The sequence below is a fragment of the Limulus polyphemus genome, unplaced genomic scaffold (genome assembly GCF_000517525.1).
Source record: "Limulus polyphemus unplaced genomic scaffold, Limulus_polyphemus-2.1.2 Scaffold134, whole genome shotgun sequence".
Lineage (NCBI taxonomy): Eukaryota > Metazoa > Arthropoda > Merostomata > Xiphosura > Limulidae > Limulus > Limulus polyphemus.
This window is the reverse complement of record NW_013665744.1, coordinates 424,455-444,567: the sequence shown is the minus strand read 5'-3', so window position 1 is coordinate 444,567 and position 20,113 is coordinate 424,455.

Below are 20,113 nucleotides of genomic sequence, written 5' to 3'. Positions count from 1 at the left end.
CATGATCTCGTTCCCAATTACTCAAATAGTACTAATCATCAGGACCTTAAGCAGTACTAATAACCAGGACCTCAAAGAGTACTAAATATGAGGGACTTAATTTGATAGTACTAATCATCAAGATTTTAAGCAGTATTAATAATCAGCATCTCAAACAATCTTAAATATGAGCGCCTTAATACTATACTACTAATCATCAGGATCTCAAACCGTACTAAAAATGAGGACCTTAATACTATATTACTAATCATCAGGACCTTAAATAGTACTAAAAAACGAGGGTCTTAATACTGTAGTACTAGTCATTAAGACCTTAAGTAGTACTAATAATCAGGACCACAAACAGTACTAAACATGAGTGCCTTAGTACTGCAGTAGTAATAATCAGAACTTTAAGTAATACTAATTAATAATCATTATCTCAAACAGTACTAAACATGAGGGCCTTAATACTATTGTACTAATCCTCAGGACAGTAGCAGTTAGTTTTGGCCTTCGAAGCTCGGAATAACAGTCCTTCAATTTTATACACTCTGTAAAATCAAATACCTTCGACATAGTTTCGATATATTCTTTAATTGTCTCAGTCAAACACATAATCATGATTTAGTAGTGCTTCATTGCTTCAGATTAAAAATTAGAGGTAATAACATAACAAACGTTTCTTTAAAGGTGAGTCTATACTCACTACAGCGTTTATACATCTTTCCCTCACTGGTATACAGTCTATTTATATTTTCAGGACATATAATGACGTGTTGAGATTATTTGTAATTGGAAACACACAATATGGCTTCATAAACATCGTTCCCGCATGTTAATGAACTTTGAAATAACGTGTATGATACAAAATATTACATCAATTGAGTTGTGCCTCACAAAATAAACAAAAATGTTCTAAGTACCCAATTAAAATCGTTAATAAAACACCATGATTTATAAGTTTTCTTCTTAAACTGAAAATACATATAAACTTACACAGGAGATAATACCCAACTTTTTTAAAGTAAAAATAAATAGACAAAATCGTTAAGTATTTGTACTTACAGAAAAGGACACAAATATCAGGTTATAGTCAATTATATCAATTAGTTATTAAATACAGCTGAATATTACTGTAAAGCTATGTCGAATGTCTGTGTGGTTGTTAACAACAGCTGTACAACATGCATTATATATCAGCTCAACATACAACAGCAGTAAATGAATTGATACATCATATATTTGAAAAGTTGTCATGTGTACCAAACGAAAAGAAAGTTGCCAGGTTTCATTTCATCTAGGACCTATTAGGGGGGCTTATATCTATGACGCCCCCTCCAAATTAGCTATGCTATTGTTAACCAGGCTATAAAACGTTAGGGGTGCCGTAGACATTGTAGACTGTATGAAGGGGTGTCTTGAGCAAAAAAACACATTGAGAAACACTGTACTAGAGTGAAACTGTGTCCTAATGTAGCTATCGCGTTTGGTCGAAAGTTGTAAAGCTTATTAAAAAGTATTCACTAGTTTAATATAACAGAGAACTCAGAGTTCCTTTACTTTATACATACTTGAAAAAGTACCCGCACCACCTGGATCATTTCTTTCGTTGGCTTTTAGAAATAGATCATATCATGCAGTACCAAAGAGAAAATTAAAATAGCCACCCAATTCACAAAAATAAGAAAATTAATACAGTGAGGAGCACAGTTTTTGTGACATTGGGATGCAAACCATAAACCTTCGGATTAACAATTCAGCTTGCATCCAGTAGCCCACATGTCAGAACCTTTTTTTTTTAATGGCGGTCAGAGTTTTGAAAGTGGGCACTAAGGCAACACACAGGAGTAAAATTGAAATTATTGTCAGTCTCCTAAAAATGGAAAAATTAATAAAGTAAGGGATTCTAAAATCCATTTGGAGAGTATACAAGAATCCCTGAAACGCTCAGAGTTAGGCAAGACATATAAACAGAAGCACAGACACAAGTTTGAGAAATAAATATGTTGAAAATTGTATGTGAATCTAGTTACAGTGAAGTATAAATCTTTGAATAATTACTTTTCAGTAGCAAGATTAAATGAGTTACATATGTTATAAATCATAAATAAATAAAAGTAATATATAATACGCTTTGAAGAAACCCATTTCAAAAGCAAGGTGGAAATCAGATTTATCTGAAGAATGTGTACGTACATGCAAACCCTAGCTCAATGATTAAGAGCTAAATCATGATCAAGTAATAGAAAGCAAAACAAAGTAAATTGTATTCAGTAAAATAAACGTAAATTATAATTACTAGCATGGAAACCATGAGTAAGTCTTAAAATAACGAAAAAATTAAGCTTAATCTTCAGGAATGTAAAAATGACAAAAGACAACACGAATTCGACCTTAAAAGTCGTATTTAAGTATAATAACAATAACATCGCGTGATTTAAAGAAAAAAAACACAATATAACTTAATCTTCAATATAATTATCATGCAAATATATGAGCAAAACTTAAGATTACTATAGATTCAAGTAAAAAAGAAATAGTACTAAGTTTAATCTTGAGGAAACTAGCCGTACATAAATAATACAGAAGGATCATTTTATTTTTCAAACTGCTGAAGTGAGACAAATCACCATATAGAAGAAGAACTCGTATTAGATATCGGATTAATTAGAAGATTGAAGCAAGAGCTCGATAAATGTAAGCGAGAATAAGGGTTAGAAGTTTGAAGTTCATAGATGCTGCAACTTTCAGTAAGCTTAAAGAACACCGTAAGAAAAAAAAAGGTTACAGAACAGGAATGAAAATTAACTATTAAAAATATCCCGCCATTCATTGTTTCAATAAGTTGGAATTCTACAAATCTTACTTGTGTTAATTAAAAGTTTGTCTATTTTGCTTTGAGCATAAAGTTGCACAATAGGCAATCTTCGCTGTGCCTACTGTATGGATCGAACCCCTCATTTTAGCGTTATAAGTCCTCAAGTTTACTGCTGGACCATCAATAGGAATAAGTAAAAAAGCTTGCAAGGAGTAAAAGATATAATTTCGATAAATTCATTTTTTTTGTAAAGTTTATTAGTACTAAAACACATAACAGTCCTTATCTTTAACTGATCTTGAATAAATCAAACATTTAGAGATGCCGAATAACGCCAAAATTGTTTTATTTGATGTTAGTAGTCTTTTCACCAGTATACCTGTTAACGAATGTAAACAAATTGTAGGTGATTTAATGGACAAAGAAAAAATAAACCCTGTTGAAGCTCAGGAATTAAAAACAATAATAACCACTTCTTTAGATCAGAACTGCTTCAAGTTTAATTACCAAATATATAAACAAATCGACGGATTAGCTATGGGTCACCCTCCCCTTTCTCTTCTTTGCTTGAAGAAGTTTTCATGGATAATTTAGAGAAGAAATTGTTTAGTGATGAAAGTAATACAAAACGTTAAATATTGGTACAGGTATGTTGATGGTGGGATTTGTCTCTGGACTGGATCCAAACGTCAACTCGACAATTTTGTAACTTTTCTAAATTCACAAAAGAAATTTATTAAATTTGCTATGGAATTTGATGAAAACGGAAACATTAATTATTTGGACTTAAATATTGACATAAAGAACGGCATACATTCTATCAAAATCTTCAGAAAATCGACTTATAGTGACACCACCATACATGCCTTTTCAAGACATCCAGTATCTCACAAACTTGCCATGTTCCATAGTTTTTTACACAGACTTATCACTGTACCCTTGTCATCTGAAAATTATGAAACTGAATTAAAAACTATAAAACTAATTTCTGTTAACAATGGTTTTACAACAAAGTTAACATATTTTTGTTTAAAAAATTGAAAGCCATAAATTTAAAATCAATATACTCACATACTGTAGCAAACGACAACAAAAACAAGAAGAAATGGTTTAAGATGAGCTACTTTGGAAAACCTTCTCACAAAATATATAAATCACTGAAGAAAGAAATCTACTGTAAAAACAACCTAGGAAAAATTTTGTGCAACAACAAAGACAGAATCAAAAAGTACAGCAACAGTGGTGTTTACCAATTAACTTGTCAAGACTGCAATCGTGTATACATAGGTCCAACAGGACGTTCCATACAAACGAGAATTAAAGAACATTGTAAAAGCTGGAAATTAAAGAAAATGGATTCAGCCTTTACATCCCACCTTATTGAAACTAAACACTAATTTGATTCAGAAAAAACTGCAAAATGTTACATATCTGTGAAAAAAGGTAAAAAACAAACAAACTAGACAGTTTGGAGATTTTAGAAATAAATAGAAGTTTAAAAACAAAACCAGAAAAACTTCCAAACGACCAAACCAGTTTAAGCTCCTCCCCATTTGTCTGTAGGTGAATGTCAAGGTCACCTCCGGTTCTTTGTTTAAACATATATATATAAACCTGTTACAAAACATTTCACAATTCATACAAATTGCGAGAAGTAAGATGTTATTTCGTTTTGTTTTTTTTCGGTATGTAAGTTAGGACCTCTTATTTGAATGGGTTAAGTTTTCAGGATCTTTCATTCTACAAAGTAATAGAGTAAATATGACCGATATTATCTAAGGAAAAAAAAAATCAAATATTCTTGCAATTCCGTGTCTGGATAAACCAACGAGCCGCATTGTTTATTGACGTTTTAAAGAATGCAGACTTTTAGTGTACTCAAAGAGTTTAGGCCTGATTATTATCAAGTTTCATAAAAATTGTTCGATATATATATATATATATGTACACCTTTGAAGTGTCACCTCAGCAGCATCAATCTCCCTTTCCTTTATCTTAGGGGGTTCGTATGGCTTTAAGGATGGGGCACTCGAAATTTGGGGGTCACGGGATCAAAACCTGGCACCAAACGTATTTATCTTTTCAGCCATGGGAATATTATAATTTGGTAGAGAGGTCTCCAAGAGTTGGCGGTGGGTTCTGCAGCTGGCTACCTTCCCTCTTGTTGATAAGTTGACAATTCAAAATTAGAGACGGCGGCACATAACCTTAGAAGTCTTGTCTTAAACCAATAGTTCTCGAAATTTCGCTAATTTAATTATTTCTTTATATATGCTAAGTTACGCAATCAAAAGATAACGTCCACAGTGACAACCTAATTTTTATTGTTTACCATTTTTTACAATGAATATCTATCTGATAATTGATGTTTCACAGGGATTGCACAGCTATTTCCTAGTTTTGATTTTTTACTATTTCAACGATAACTATCTGACGACTGATGTTGCAAGTGGCACGTTATTACGCTCAGAAGATTACCCAGAAATACCGCACCGTAGGTTTTCTTGTGACCACTTTTAAAAACATGTATGACAACTGCTGCTGTCACATAAATTAATCACTGAGCTTGTTGAATAGTGCTTTGTCTAATAACGTTCCACAAAAGATTATATCACAGGTGTTTTTTTTTTATTTTCGTTATCTTTTACTGGAGTTTTTTAACTTGCAAATATTTACATTGAGGACAATGTCATTGGTCTTTATGAGAAACGTTGTTCGTTAACATTTTGTAGTACTATCACAACCAAATGATAACTAGGACTACCAGTTCGTATTTAGAAAATTAACAAAACAGATGTTATCATTTTAGATCGGTGTTTTGTGTTACATTGCGTAAAAATAGGGCTGCTAATAATTTTCCCAAATCTTTCTTCACCGACCCTATATGAATTTCTAAACAGAAGAATATAACTGGATCTCGAATGCACATTGTTTGTGCTGACATTGTCTATATTTCATTACAGGAAAACACATCAGTGAAACATCAGTTGAAACGAAATAAGATAACTAAAAACTAAACTTTAATATATTAATGGTGCTACAAGTACTAAAGTTTGAAAATACGAATCGCATGGTCTAAGGTTTTAAGTTTTCAGAATTTTTAGGCAGTTGGAAGGACAGGAATACTTGTATATTATTAAAAGGCCTTTAGATAGAAATTAATCTGCCGCAACCATTGCTAATGGACATTTTCATTGGAATTTTTTGGTGTTTTGACTATACTTTCAAACCCTTTTTAAGAGCAAAAATACTACATGTTAAGAGTTGAAGCCTTTAAAGCTAAAAGTAAGAAATTTCGTGAATTTCAGACTAGTTCTTAAGAACTAACAATAATTTTATATAAAGAATTCAAGTAAAAATAGTTTTGTTAGACCGATTTGAACTTATATTAATAATTAAATACTTTAGTTTTAAGTATCTGAAATATACATTTTTAATTCATAATTAAATAACAAGTAGAACGAGCTGAAATAATGACTTTTGCATCAGTTCGATAGATGAAGGATTAATCCATAAAACTATATTCATGCGAAAAAACTACAGCTAGTATCTCTTTAATATATATATGTATATCACCTGAGGATCAATATCAGTCGATTCTTAGTTTTAAACGTTTCGTGTTTTTTTTTCTGAAACTTAGTAGATTATAAAGAATACCTCTTATGATTTGAAGGGCAATGCGTAGCCCAGTGGCTAACGGATCAAAGGACAAGGTTCGAGACGTGAGACTACTGGACAAGGTCCACACTCTCACGGAGCTGAGCCGAAGTACCCCCTACCAAAATGGCTTTGACTGGCATTTTGAGCCGAATAACGGAATTGATTCTCACTTTACTTTGCTCAACTCTGGTCAATGTTCAAAAGTAGGAACCCTAAAGAGCTTTGATCTAATCGTTTGGCTAATGTACGCATAAGATACCATTCAAATTGAGAATTCCAATTTCAATTTATTGTTGCATTAATACATTGGTAACATTTACAATCACTTAAATATACTGCATGAATTTGGGAACAATAAATTAATTTCCAAAAACAAATTGGTTGTTTGATAATTCGCTAGAGTCATTGAGTCGATCCTCACGCCACCTAACCGGGTTGTGTTGTAACTAATGAACTGCCAATCTCGTGCTGTTAGTTACCAAACGATACATTGAATCATGGACCAGTTTGTCTAGGTTAGATATTGATCGTAACATCTTTCTCTCGCGCTTTTGGTGATATTCTCGTTCACGAAGTTAGAATAAGTTACTTTTTCTTTCCTCCCACACAAATTATAGTTGTGGTACTTTTATTTTTTTTAATCAGGGAAAATTCTTATCAAGAAAGTAATGTAGTAAACTAATAAATCAAACTAGGATTTAACTGCAAATGAAAGTCAAGTTTCTTAGTGTTTTTACAAACATAGTACGTGAGTTTCAAATTGTTTTACACACCCAATAAATGGGAAAAAAAAGCTATAAAAGTTAAATTGGAACACTATTATGAGACAAATACAGAGATTATGCTATCAATTTACCTGTAAATATAGAAATATTTAATAAAGTGTATTTCAACAAACAGATAATTGAAAAGTAGATATCAAAAGACTTCAAGCGCTTTCAAACGGTTCATGATTCTTCTTCAGGAGTTGACTATTTTTCAACTATTTGGAAAGTTTTGATGATTCTTCGCGCTAACGATTTCATCCTGGCTATAATCTAACAGTTACTAAATCAAATATTCATAAACGTATAAGATTGGAATATAAAAACATAGCTCTTGTCAGGAGTCCGGACTTATTTAGCGCTTCTTGCAGCCATAAAATCACTCTTCTTTGGATAAACGATGAAATGATAAATCATATAAAAAGCGTCGGCATTTGAACGATTGTTTCCTATGAGTCTTCTTATTAGCTAAATGTCTCTGTCTAGATTTGGCATATATACATATATGTATGTCTGTTATAAGAAAGGTTTCAATTATTAATGACTTACATTCATACATTTTTAAACCATTTATAAATCCAGTTAACCTTCTCAAACATTCAGTGAAGATAATTTATATGCAATGAAAAGTCTTAATCTCATAACTGACGTAACAAAAAATCAAATCAGCTTAAACAAAAGGTCAGTCTTTGTCATTTTAATAATAGAACCCTTTTGAAACCATATCTACTAAGCTTTAAGAGAACGACTAATACACACACACATATATATGTATATATATACTAGTCCAAATGCATGTTAATAATTATCCAGTTAATTCATCCAGGAGTATTGAGAAAGAATTCCTAAAACTTAGTTTAATTACAAAAACAAATGAGTGCGCCTACAAAGCATTTTGCACTTCTAAGAAAACAGTCGTTTACTAAGTTTACTTATAATTATTTTGACTCGATTTCATACGTTTTGAGTCGTATAAGTATGTAATCAAACATATCCCTCGGGTGGGGGACAGTGATAAGTCTACTGATTTACAACACTAAAATTCGGTGTTCGATTTCTCGCGGTGTACGCAGCAGATAGCCCAATGTAGCTTTGCTCTCAAACAAACAGTTAAATATTTTTGGACATTTCACATTTAAACGCATTTCCTTGTATCTCTGATTTCTGTTGAATCTTTATTTCCTCACTAACCCTTTTTAACATATTTTATTGTTATATTGCTTATTTACGTCGAGTTTAACTATAGTTCTTTATCTACGTATATAAAGTATTAATGATGTTGTCTGTTGTCTTCATGCTCGCTTTCACGCCAACACTTTTTTGATCAATCTCAACCGAACTTAACATGCAGATGTGGAGCTTCCCAGGGAGTGTCATGGCCTTCGGTTCTGACCCCTATTCCACTCTCTGGGTGGCACTCGTCTGTCTGTATGTCCAGTTTTCACGCCTTCAGTTTTTCATCTATCTGAATTCGATTTGATATGCACCTTTTGGACCCCCAGGGAGTGACGTAGAGGTCTGCATTTAGACCTGTCCCCTCTATGTGATACACTCCAGGAGTTCCCACGTCTTCCCCGTTCGTTGAACAGGAAGTAATCTTATAAAATTAATTATAAGTAAAATTATCATTACTGCTACTTCTTTAATTTTGAGCAATCAGGTGTTTCTCAGAATAGGCGCCATTCAAGTGTTTGTGCAAAATCAGTTTCAGATTAGGAAAAATAGGTAATTGTTCTTTTTTCAATATAAATTCGTGCCTATCTATAACGAAATAATAAAATTAGTCATATCTACATCTTTGGTGGTTCGATTTTATTAAAGTTCGTCAATAAGAGTACTTAATACGTTATCAAATGTGTGTGTGTGATGTTTTAATTTTTTTAATACGTTATCGTCCTTAATGTTCGTATTTGCAGCTTCAACTACAAATTTACAAATAATTGTTATTCTATAGTTAAAAAAACGTTTGTTCTTAATTATAAAATAATCTACAACATTCGCCATACATGATTTAATTTATATTTACCTTTCCAAACAGTAATACTCCATACATTAATTAATTTATTTATATTAGCCCTCTCCTTTCTATGAAGTTAGGCAATAAATGATGCATTCGATATAAATTTGCATTTATCAGGGTTTTTTTTCTTTATGTATTTCTTAAACTTTTTGAAGAATATGCATTTTTTTATAATAACAATTCTATAAAAAATATCCAAATCCGAGTACATTAATGAAGTTATCCGGATGATTCAGTTGGATTATTTTAAGTCTAATTTGGAATAACAATCTGTAAATAAGAGTCATAAATATGTGTGATTTTAGTCTCTTATATTTCATTGTATTTATTATGTGGAACAATATGTTTGGAAAGATGGCGTTTATTACTCACACAAAAAAATCACTAAGAAATTTAATAGATTGTTTTTGGATATTTGCATAAAGCTACTGAACGGCTAACTGCGTTAACAGTCCCTAATTTTGAACTGATAGATTATAAGGAAGGCAACTAATAAACAGAACCCACCACACAACTCTTGGGATACTATTATTTGGCTGAATAGTAGTATGTGATTGTCACCCTTATAATGAACCTATGGCTTCAAATATTTTAAGATGTCTTTGATTATTTAAGTTACGTATTTTTTCAAGGAAAAAAACTGGTCATATTGCGTCTAGGGTCCTTGTAAAACTGAAACTGTTTTCCTTATTAACATTTTTAGTATTGGACTTCGGAAGATCATTCCGGAAACCAATGATATTGGATCATTTCGATAGATCTCGATAAAAGGAAAAACTAAATATGAATGAATTATGGCATGATGAAATCTATATGGATTATACTCTAGTGGTACAATACTAAGCATCAAACCATCGCTGCAGAAATGACATTTTTAATTTGAGAATCTCTAGAAATATCATTTTGTAATGCATCTTGCATCTGCTTCAACTTTGAAGTTTATTCTACCGTTAGATTTACAAAATATTGAAACTAATGATTTCTTACATATGATTCCAATCCCCCCTTTTGAAGATAACGATACTTTTGTGTCTGTTTTCTTTTATGTTTCGCTGTCAATACAGTAATTAATTGCCGAATCTCCGATTCAGCTGGTATGTTAAATCGATTGGGATATCTTCGAATAAGTTCTTCCCTCAACCGACCTGGACCCACGGTTTACTTTAATCGTTACACTTAAACCATCATATCCACAATCACATCTAGAACATTTCAAGCATGTTTCATTGCTACATCATTTTACTTTACATTTACAAGTAAACTTCTCCATGTTGGCTCTCATGGTCTCGGGTGAGGCCACGAATCCAGTCAGGGGTCTGGTCCAGCGACATCTACCTTGAAAATAGTGCTAAACGTCTTCTTTTTGACAAACCAAAGCAGTCCAAACCTTTCCAGAAGGACTCATTTTTGGATTCACATCGAGATGCCGGGCTGGCTCGTGTGGCAGATGTTAAAATAAAAACTAGAGGAGAACACAGTAGAGGGCATACCTCTGCCACCAGCGTTGATCATATCGGCCCTCAAACACACAAAAATATGTCCCCATGTCTGTAATTATCAACGGACACGAACCATTTCTTGCAAAATAATAAAGAATAACATTCTACATACGTCCACCAAGTGTAACTAAAATCCAATTATTTTTGAATGACGTATAGGGCAAAAATAGTGGAAAAAAATCGGTCCCAATCTGAACAGGTAGGGATTTTTGTAACCTTGCTGTGGTCTTGACCTTCCAAAAAGTAACAACTTCTACGTTTGGTCATATTCCAAATGCACACCAAATTTCGTCCAAATCCATTTAGCCGTTTTTGAGAAATCTTGCTGACAAACACACACACACACGCGCACACATAGGTGAAAACATAACCTCCGTCACCTTTGGTGGTGGAGCTAATAAAATTGATCTTTAAAGATAAGTTTCAGAAATAGAGTGTATTGTCTTCAAAGAACTTAGTTCTAGTAACTTTGACTGGATCTTATGTTTTCCTGAAGTATAAATTTTCAGTTAAACAAAAATGTACATTTTTATGAAATTACCTTTATATTTATAAATTTAATTTTTAATAACACAAAATTGTTTTCTAATATACAAACGGTGTGCTTTTGTTCTCACGTTCTGTTTTACTATTGGATAAAACGATGCAGTGATGCAAAGTACAGAGGGTTAATAGCGCTTCATTAGAACATTTTCGTACGTTAGTTTAATGGCTTGAGGATTAATCGTGCTTCAGAACATTTTCATACGTTAGTTTAATGGCTTGTCGCCGCAAATGTGCTGTGGTGCCACGGGCGACTTGTTTAACGTCTATATATTTGGTTACGCCGAATTCCCAATAATGCGGTAGTGCAACACTAGCTAGATACACTTAGGGCTGGATGAATATGAATAGCCCTTTCTGAACAAGGATATTTATTTAGCTAGATTGTTAGGCAATCAATATAAAGCCAAAAGACAACATTTCGAAGATTGGAAACTTTATTGTTCTCCACGAAAAACGAACACAGTAGATCATTCAGGACAGCAATGAACTCCGAAACCACCACCAAATTCAATCTGAAGCAACACATTTATCCACAAAGTGCGGGCAAGAGATTTCAATTGACCATCTAACCTAGAAAACCACTGCGATGTAGTTGGTTGTATTTTTTGGTACCGTTAGCAACAAACAAGTTTGAGGTTTAAGATGACTTCTATTTCCAGACAAACGTAGAAATCAAAGAATGTTGTCATGAGAAAACTATCCGAAAAAAACTGTAACCAGATACCTCTCAAACCACCGTTGCAGCTCCAGTGAACTTCCATGCCTTTGGTCTGCTTCAACGTGATTTTGGAAGCCAATGTTTATGTACGATAGATTTATTTGTTTGTTTGAGGTTAAGCATAAAGCTACACAATGGACTATCTGTGCTCTGCCCAATACGAGTATCGAAACCCGGTTTCTAGCTTTGTAAGTCCGAAGACATGCCACTGTGCCACTAGGGGGCCGTACAACTGAGGGTCTGTGGAAAGTCTGACAAGGTGTGCGGTATAAGATCGACCTTGCTGTACTTTGCAGAAGCCTGTTACAGTGGAAACTGCAACATTACAACAGCTTCCAGACAGAATGATCGGCGAAGGAGGAAACAGTTGGAAGGGCTGCAGAAGACTGGAAAATGAATCTCATGAAGTGCGAACAACAAAGAAGAAACACAAAAAAGGACTAAATTTTTAGTGCTTCAAAAAAAGCACTGTGGTTTGTTGTACATTAAAAGATATCCGATTTTCCGTAACAATTTTCATATTCAGTAATTTTAAAGTCAACTTACGTCATAATGAGAGACTGCTGTTTAGAAACAGAAATAATTAGAACTTCAATGAACGCATTACTGACTTTGACTTTCTAACTAAAAGTACGGTTTTGGTTTAATCTCGTGATTTTAGGATAGTTTTGAGTAATATGATTAGAATAATAAAGTGTGTGGAAATGTATCAATACTGAGACAAAGCAGTCATTAATACAGAAACCTTTAATGATTAGGTGTGTATAGTGACATATAATGCTAGGCTCATGTCACGTAAACTAAGAGAGCTTTAAAATAAGTAGTCGAGCCCTCGATTTCGGAGTAAAATATAATTAGCACATTCTGAGAATTTCAAACAGTTAAGGCTTCCAACGTGGTTTAGAAAGACTTTAGTGCCGTAAAGGGCTTATACGTTTTACCCAGCATTCACTGTGCTGCTTTAGAAGGGAATTACCAAGACCTTTTACTCTCGAACATACAAACTCTTGCCCGATCAGTAAATATAGATAATGTAAATATTTTTCTGTCAATTCCAGGAATCGTGCACTTCAAAGACAGTACACAGAATATGAATGAACCTGGACTGAAGAACCTTCCTCTACAAACATATGTAGGGATAATAATTTATTTGGACAGACACTTGTCTGGATGAAAGTGATACTGGGAATAGATACTGCATCTCTCGGTCTTATACCGCAGCTACTGAGTCTATTTTCTTAACTTGCATCATTACCAGACATTCTAGAATTGCCATCAAAGAAATGGACGTCGTTATAAATACTTTTATATAGATGTTGGACTAATTCATTTTCTAGCAAGCTATCTTAGAAATACCGAAAGATATATATATATATAACCTTTATTAACATTTTTCCTTATTAAATGTTATAATCAAATAGAGCTGGGCTGTTATTGTATTGGTTGTTAAATATTTTAGATTTTCCACTTAGATCTTTTAAAGAAAACGATCTAGAGCTAACTTTAAAGTAGGGTAACAACAACAACAAAAAAAAAAGATCTGGAGCTAGCTTCAAACTAGAGTAACCAAAAAGAAAAGATCTGGAGCTAGATTCAAACTAGAATAACCGAAAAGAAAGAATCTGGAGCTAGATTCAAACTAGACTAACCGAAAAGAAAGAGATCTGGAGCTAGATTCAAACTAGATTAACAAAGCAATGAAGCAGTATTGTTCAAAGAATCTATGACTTAATACCAGTTACAGATTTTTATGGTTGAGATTTATAATATAAATTTCTAGGTATTTTGTTTGTTTGTTTGTAATTAAGCACAAAGCTACACAATGGGCTATCTGTGCTCTGCCCACCACGGGTATCGAAACCAGGATTCTAGCGTTGTAAGTCCACAGACATACCGCTGTGTCACTGGGTGCTTCTAGGTATTATTGCATTTTTATATAAAGATTGAAATTCCAAAAATGTTTGGTCTGTCAACTATTTTGAAAAAGGATACTTAGGTGCATGTCTATTGCCCAAAACTAACTAAATATACATTTTACCTTTACATTTTGTGTTATAAATATGTGTTTAACACAAACTTGACGAACAGTAAAAAAGAGTCAGTATTGCTTCTATTGGCATTATGGTGCACTCGTGTCAAGAAAAAAAAAAATTGTATCAAGTGAAACAGACTCAAGCTTTAAGAGTAACGTTACACCACTTAGTTAAAATGCAAATTATTTATTTATATATTTTTGACAGTTTTTAGTGTCTTAATCTCTTTTAATCATATATATAATATTGTCTCGAAAATATTGCTTTTCAGATATTTTTACAGTGCAGAAGTAAAAATGTTACTACATCTTAGCAGCCATAAAGACAAGAGCAGAAAAACAAATAACAGGAAATAACATTTTTACTTCGTTACGATGACAAAAGCTTAATCATTAATTAGTAACTTTTTATAACAGCATACTAATTACAAACTAGTTTCATCTAGCGTTTCGTATATTAATCTGCCACTACAAAAAAAAAGTTAGTAATTAGTATGTGGTTGCTTAGGATTTTAGGTACTAATTAATAATTAAGCTACGTGATAGTATGGACTACTAACTAAGACAACAAATGATATCCGTTAGTACTGATTTCTTATGCGACAAAGTGACGCAATAACGCCCACTTCCTGTTTGAAAATTCAAAGAACGTTTCATTTACTCGTTTCTTCTATGAAGGAATAGAAATAGAACTTTCCTAACACAAATCAAAGGGTAATCATTCCAACTGACAGTAGCAACGTTTTAATGTTTTGTATTTACAATACTAAGCTAAATTTCTCACTGAAATGAGTAACTGGGTTTTACAATACTGGGACTATTTTCTGAGGTATATTAAAGATTTTGATGGTATGGATATCGAAGCCCATTAAATAAAGATGTGGTAAGCGTCTGATATTTAATTTTATTAAACAAAATATACAGTGGTCATAACGCCTGGGGTATGGTATTACGAAGGTTTTGCTTCTCACCTCGTTGCTTCCAAAATGCCCTCCTCACTTTGGGGCCGAGAGTGCAGTATAAAAGTATCGGTCAAATTCCACTATCCAGTCAAACAAGAGTTGACCAGAAGTTGTCGTTGAATGCTGTTGATTACCTGTCTTCCCTTTAGCCTATTAGTTCAAAGTTACAGACGGCTGTGAGCAAAGCAAGTAATCCCCGTCTAGCTTTGCACGAATATTCTAAAACAAGTAAACGAAATCCATGTACTAAGGGAGTCTCTGTAAATAACAAATGTTAAGATTGTTTAGTCTTTTCACAGCTTGTTTAGCCAACACAACCAAAAATGTCAGCCAAGTACTCCCCCGCCAATAGTTTGTTTTGTTTATGGCAAAGCTACTAAAGCAATTTGTCGTAATACCTAATTTTGAACTGTCAACCAGAGGGAAGGCAACCAGACGGCAGCACCCATCGCAGACTTGTGGGCTACTTTTCTACTATATAATAATGGGATTAGTCGTCACATTATAACGCCCACATCGCTGACAGCGCGAGCTTGTTTGACGCCGGGTTTGGATCCCACGATCCACAGCTTGCGTGTCGAGCGTCCTGAATCACTAGGTCATGCTAGGGAGCTCTTGTCAATATAAGACAAATATTCTAAAAAATCTGATAAAAGAGCTTCTGAGAATTTGGAATTCTTACTGAAATTTCTTTTAAAAGTCGAATAAAGATAACATAAAGTTACTAATACGGTCATAAACAATAAGAAAGCGACTTTATTTTATATTGCTATCATCACTACTTCATTGCTGGAATGATATGTATACAAAGAAATTAATAAATAAATGCATGAACATAATGAAATAAAAAGCTTGAAAATTCTAGTTATTTCAATACCGTTAGAGGGCGTTACAGCCAATATATATTTTTAAAACACATACCTGAGTATTCTCGCAAATAGCTTTGATGAAATAAATGTGTACTTTAATACATACTTTGTCAGATAAAAATATTTCTTCTAAACCCACTAGCTAGTGAAATTCCGACCATCAATTGTACATGAATATGGCATCTACTTCAGTTTAGAATGTAGACGTAGGTCAGTTTCTATTTTTTTTACATTTAAACCACGAAACTTATTAAAAGCTGGAGACTTGCAAGACAATATCTAAGTGAGGTTTAATTCTATGGATGAATCTCTTTGTCTTATGTAAGGATCGGGCTTGTCCTTGTCTATTAAGAAATGTCATAGTCTTGTGTTTGCTTTGGTTCAAGATGCTTCCATGATATGTTATCCATTTTGAGTTTCAGGATGATTTTGAAAAGGGACTTTAGGAGTGGTTATTTACTTCGGTTTTTACTGTACACAGCAAACGTTATCAGAATTGGGTTTATCTCTTATAATCACTTTTTAGGATTAGGCGAGGACATCAATAAATGATCCACAGAATCTGATGTAAAACTTTCGTTGTTTAAGATTTATGTAATTTGTTTAGACCGTAACACCTTCAAATTGTTTTTTTTTGTTTACCAACATCAAAACTGGAGCTGATATTAACTCTTTTGTACTGTTTGCGAAAAGTTCAGCGTCTTGAAAAAAAAAGTTGCCTATTTTTCATTTTCTCAGTAATTTAATTTTCACTTATTTCAGGCTCTTTCCTGGAAAAGAAAATACATTCTACTTAAGCCTTTTTCTTATATTACTTTATTAAAAACAAAATATATCAGGTGGCTCATTTGAGTCTAATCAACAAAATTCCTCATTCCTAAATATTGCTCTAAGATTTTCAGTTTCTTCTACTATTGCTTCACGATATAAGAGTTGAGAATAAATTGTTCTATATTTTTCGTTTTTGTGAGCACACACATATACAAGTTTTATATTGGCTAACTAAAACGTTTAGCTGTGAGATATTGAACGTATTTTTCTTCGGGTGAAACAACGAGACACTTGACAAAAACTGATTTCATTCTGATCTGTGAAAGTTTGGTTGTAAGACCTTTGAAAGAAGGGGGAGCCCCAGAAGATTGCAGTTTCTGTCAGAGAAATGAGCATGATCAAGTTGTTAACGTACCAGGTTGTAGTTCGAAAGGTCAATGCTCAGGCAACTATTTGTTGTTGAACGCGCTCGCTCTTGAGCTGTGGATGCGTTATAAGCGTGACAGTCAGACACGCCATTCAGTTAAGAATAGACACATAAACGGCTAGTACTGCTTATTAGTTGCCCTCCCTATAACAAAAGCATTTCTAAATTAGGAACACCTATGCCTGAATCTTGTAGCCTCTGATTTGACCAATATGTCGCGTAAGGTTAAAAATACTAAATACCTCAAGCACATGCAAGTGGCAATACGCTAACTTAAGATTCATCTTTAATATCACAATTACATGATCTGTTGATTGAAAAATTCTCTCAATTTTTTGAACAAAGAAATGATTTGGCATTAAATTTTACTAGAATTCCAATCAATTCTTGGCGGCGTCTTATAAATTCAATTAATCAGTCTAAAAACTGTGAACTTCAAAAAAGATACGAAGAAAACAGGGTCTTCGAAAACCTCATAATCTTATTGAATTTATGATTATGACCTTATAATATTTTGTACATCTAATATAGAACCATGTATTTTACGTTGACTGATATAAGCAATATTTTACAATAAGTAATTACAATTAAACCTATTTTTTTATTCAAATCGTTCAAAGTTGCTACAGAGTATTGCTTTTTTTTGTCAAAACTGATTAATGGTTTAATTCAATGCTCAGAAATACATTATTTGTTTCGAAATTTCTCGTCAAGCTACACAAGGGCTATCTTAACATAGCCGTGCCTATTTTTGAAGTGATGGACTAGATGGACGGCATCTAAAAATAGTGTCCACCGCCAAATTTTGTGCTACTCTTATCTGACTGAATAATGGAATCTGTCATCACTGTTATAGTGCACGTATCCAAAGTGCGAAGCTCGTTTATTTTTTTAGTTTTTAGCAACAATACGCGATCCATCAACCCCCGGACTCACAGTGCGGGCACGCTAACTACAAGCCATGCCTGGGTCTTAAATACATTATCTTTTGAATTTTCGAATATTAGTTGTCATAAATAATCAGTTGGTGTATTACAATGAAACTATTTTTGCACTGTATGTGCCTAAAAGTAAAACAAACAAATGCACGAAATAAACCAGTTTCTTTGGATTTACTAATTGAATCGGTCACAAATGTGGTTCATTCGCTGTACAAAGATACACTCACAAAAAAGTAAAACGTAATTTTTTATCAATAGGCTCCACAGTGAGACCAAAGAAGTATAATAGTAACCTCTCTTCCAGATATAAATATAACAGTGCACTCTTTTACATCTAAGTTCTTCTAATGACACTACAGTGCTGATATTTTAAAAATACCTCTAGTATATTACTAATAACATGCTGTGTATAACTCGATTGCCTTTGAAACATTGCGGTGGGAAAAAACGGTTAGTTTTAACACAAAGCCAAACTATTTTACCATATTGCTCGAGTTAGTTTTTGGTTTATTTCTTATTATCTTATCTAGTGAAACTATAATATTGAAGTTACATATGACTTTGATTCAAACGGTTTTATGAAAATCTCTCTTATGTATTTATTTCTTGCTTGTGAGTCAAGACAAATTTCAGTACAAGATTCAAGATCTACAATGACACAGTACTGTTGTGTAGTGGAGAGAGATGAACTTCGGAAATTTTCTTTAACAAGCAATCTGTCTCGTTTCTCTCTGTTTAATCACCACTGGCACTTTTCTAGATATAATTCACAATGCTGTTCTTACTTGAGTGATTAAGAAAGAAAGTAAAACGATTGACACTTTTATGAAATTGTTCTACTTTGATATTTATCATTGATAAAATTATCTGAAACATAACGTTAAAATTAGATCTATTTTTGTATTAGTAAGTTTGGGGGTTAATTTTTCTCGTTTAACTTAGGGGAAAGAGAGATTTCTTATATCTTTAATTACGAGTCAGCCTTAGCTGTAATTTAGTTAGGCTTTAAACAAATAAACTATAAATAACATTACAGCACGCCTTTTCATGTAAAATAGAATATTAAGTTTTTCTGTCTAATACACGAATTTGCTCGAGCTTCGAATATGACATCATTTTGTATTCTATATAAATTGCCAGAAGAAGAAGATTTAAAACTATTGCTGCTGTAAATATTGCTGATAAAGTTTCGTTAAACAGAAATATTAAATAGTAATTTAACTTCTAGATTGAATATATTATATTTATAGCTTTTCATTAATATTTCATTTGTTTGTGGTTTAGCATAAAGCTACACAATGGGCTATCTCTGCTCTGCCATCTATAAGTATCGAAACCCAATTTTTATCGTTATAAGCCTTTAGACTTACTGATGAGCCACAAGGGTGTTCATTAATATTATAGAAATAAAATAACTATAGCGGTGTAACGTTCGGGTGATTCTTACTACAGTTTTCAGTTTATTTTGTTCTAAGGAAATTTCAATAGTTTTGAAATAAAATCCTTGGTAAAGATCGTATTTGTGTTAATTAGTTCCCTAATGTTTCTCTGTTTCTCAACATTAGGGTAAAGTTTTTACAAATACGAATAGTAGAAAATGTTTAATATATATATATATATATATATCATAACTACGAAAAGGATTTGTTTGTTGTTAAGCCCAAAGCTACAAAATGGGTTATCTGTGCTGTACCTACTACGGGTATCGAAACCAAGTTTTTAGTATCATAAGCCTTGAGACTTACTGCTGAGCCACTGGGGGGCAGTACGAAAAACAAAAAGGAACTAAAATATATGCTAAAGTTAATGATCATTACATACGACTATTAAAGAGCTGCAGAACTTTAACTAAAGACGTGTTTACATTTATTTAATGGTCCCAGGAGTAACAGTTTGGGTTGATTTTTTCACAGCATGAGTAAAACTATAGAAATAACACCAGCAGGTGTTTTTGAAATGTAAACTGCATCATTGCTAACAGCAGTTTGACTCCCGTATGAGACAAGTGTGTTTATAAATCTAATCTTAAAACATCAGATGTGTTTCGAAACTCACAACATCTCAAACTTACCAAGTATGTTCATGATGTAACGCAGGCTCCATA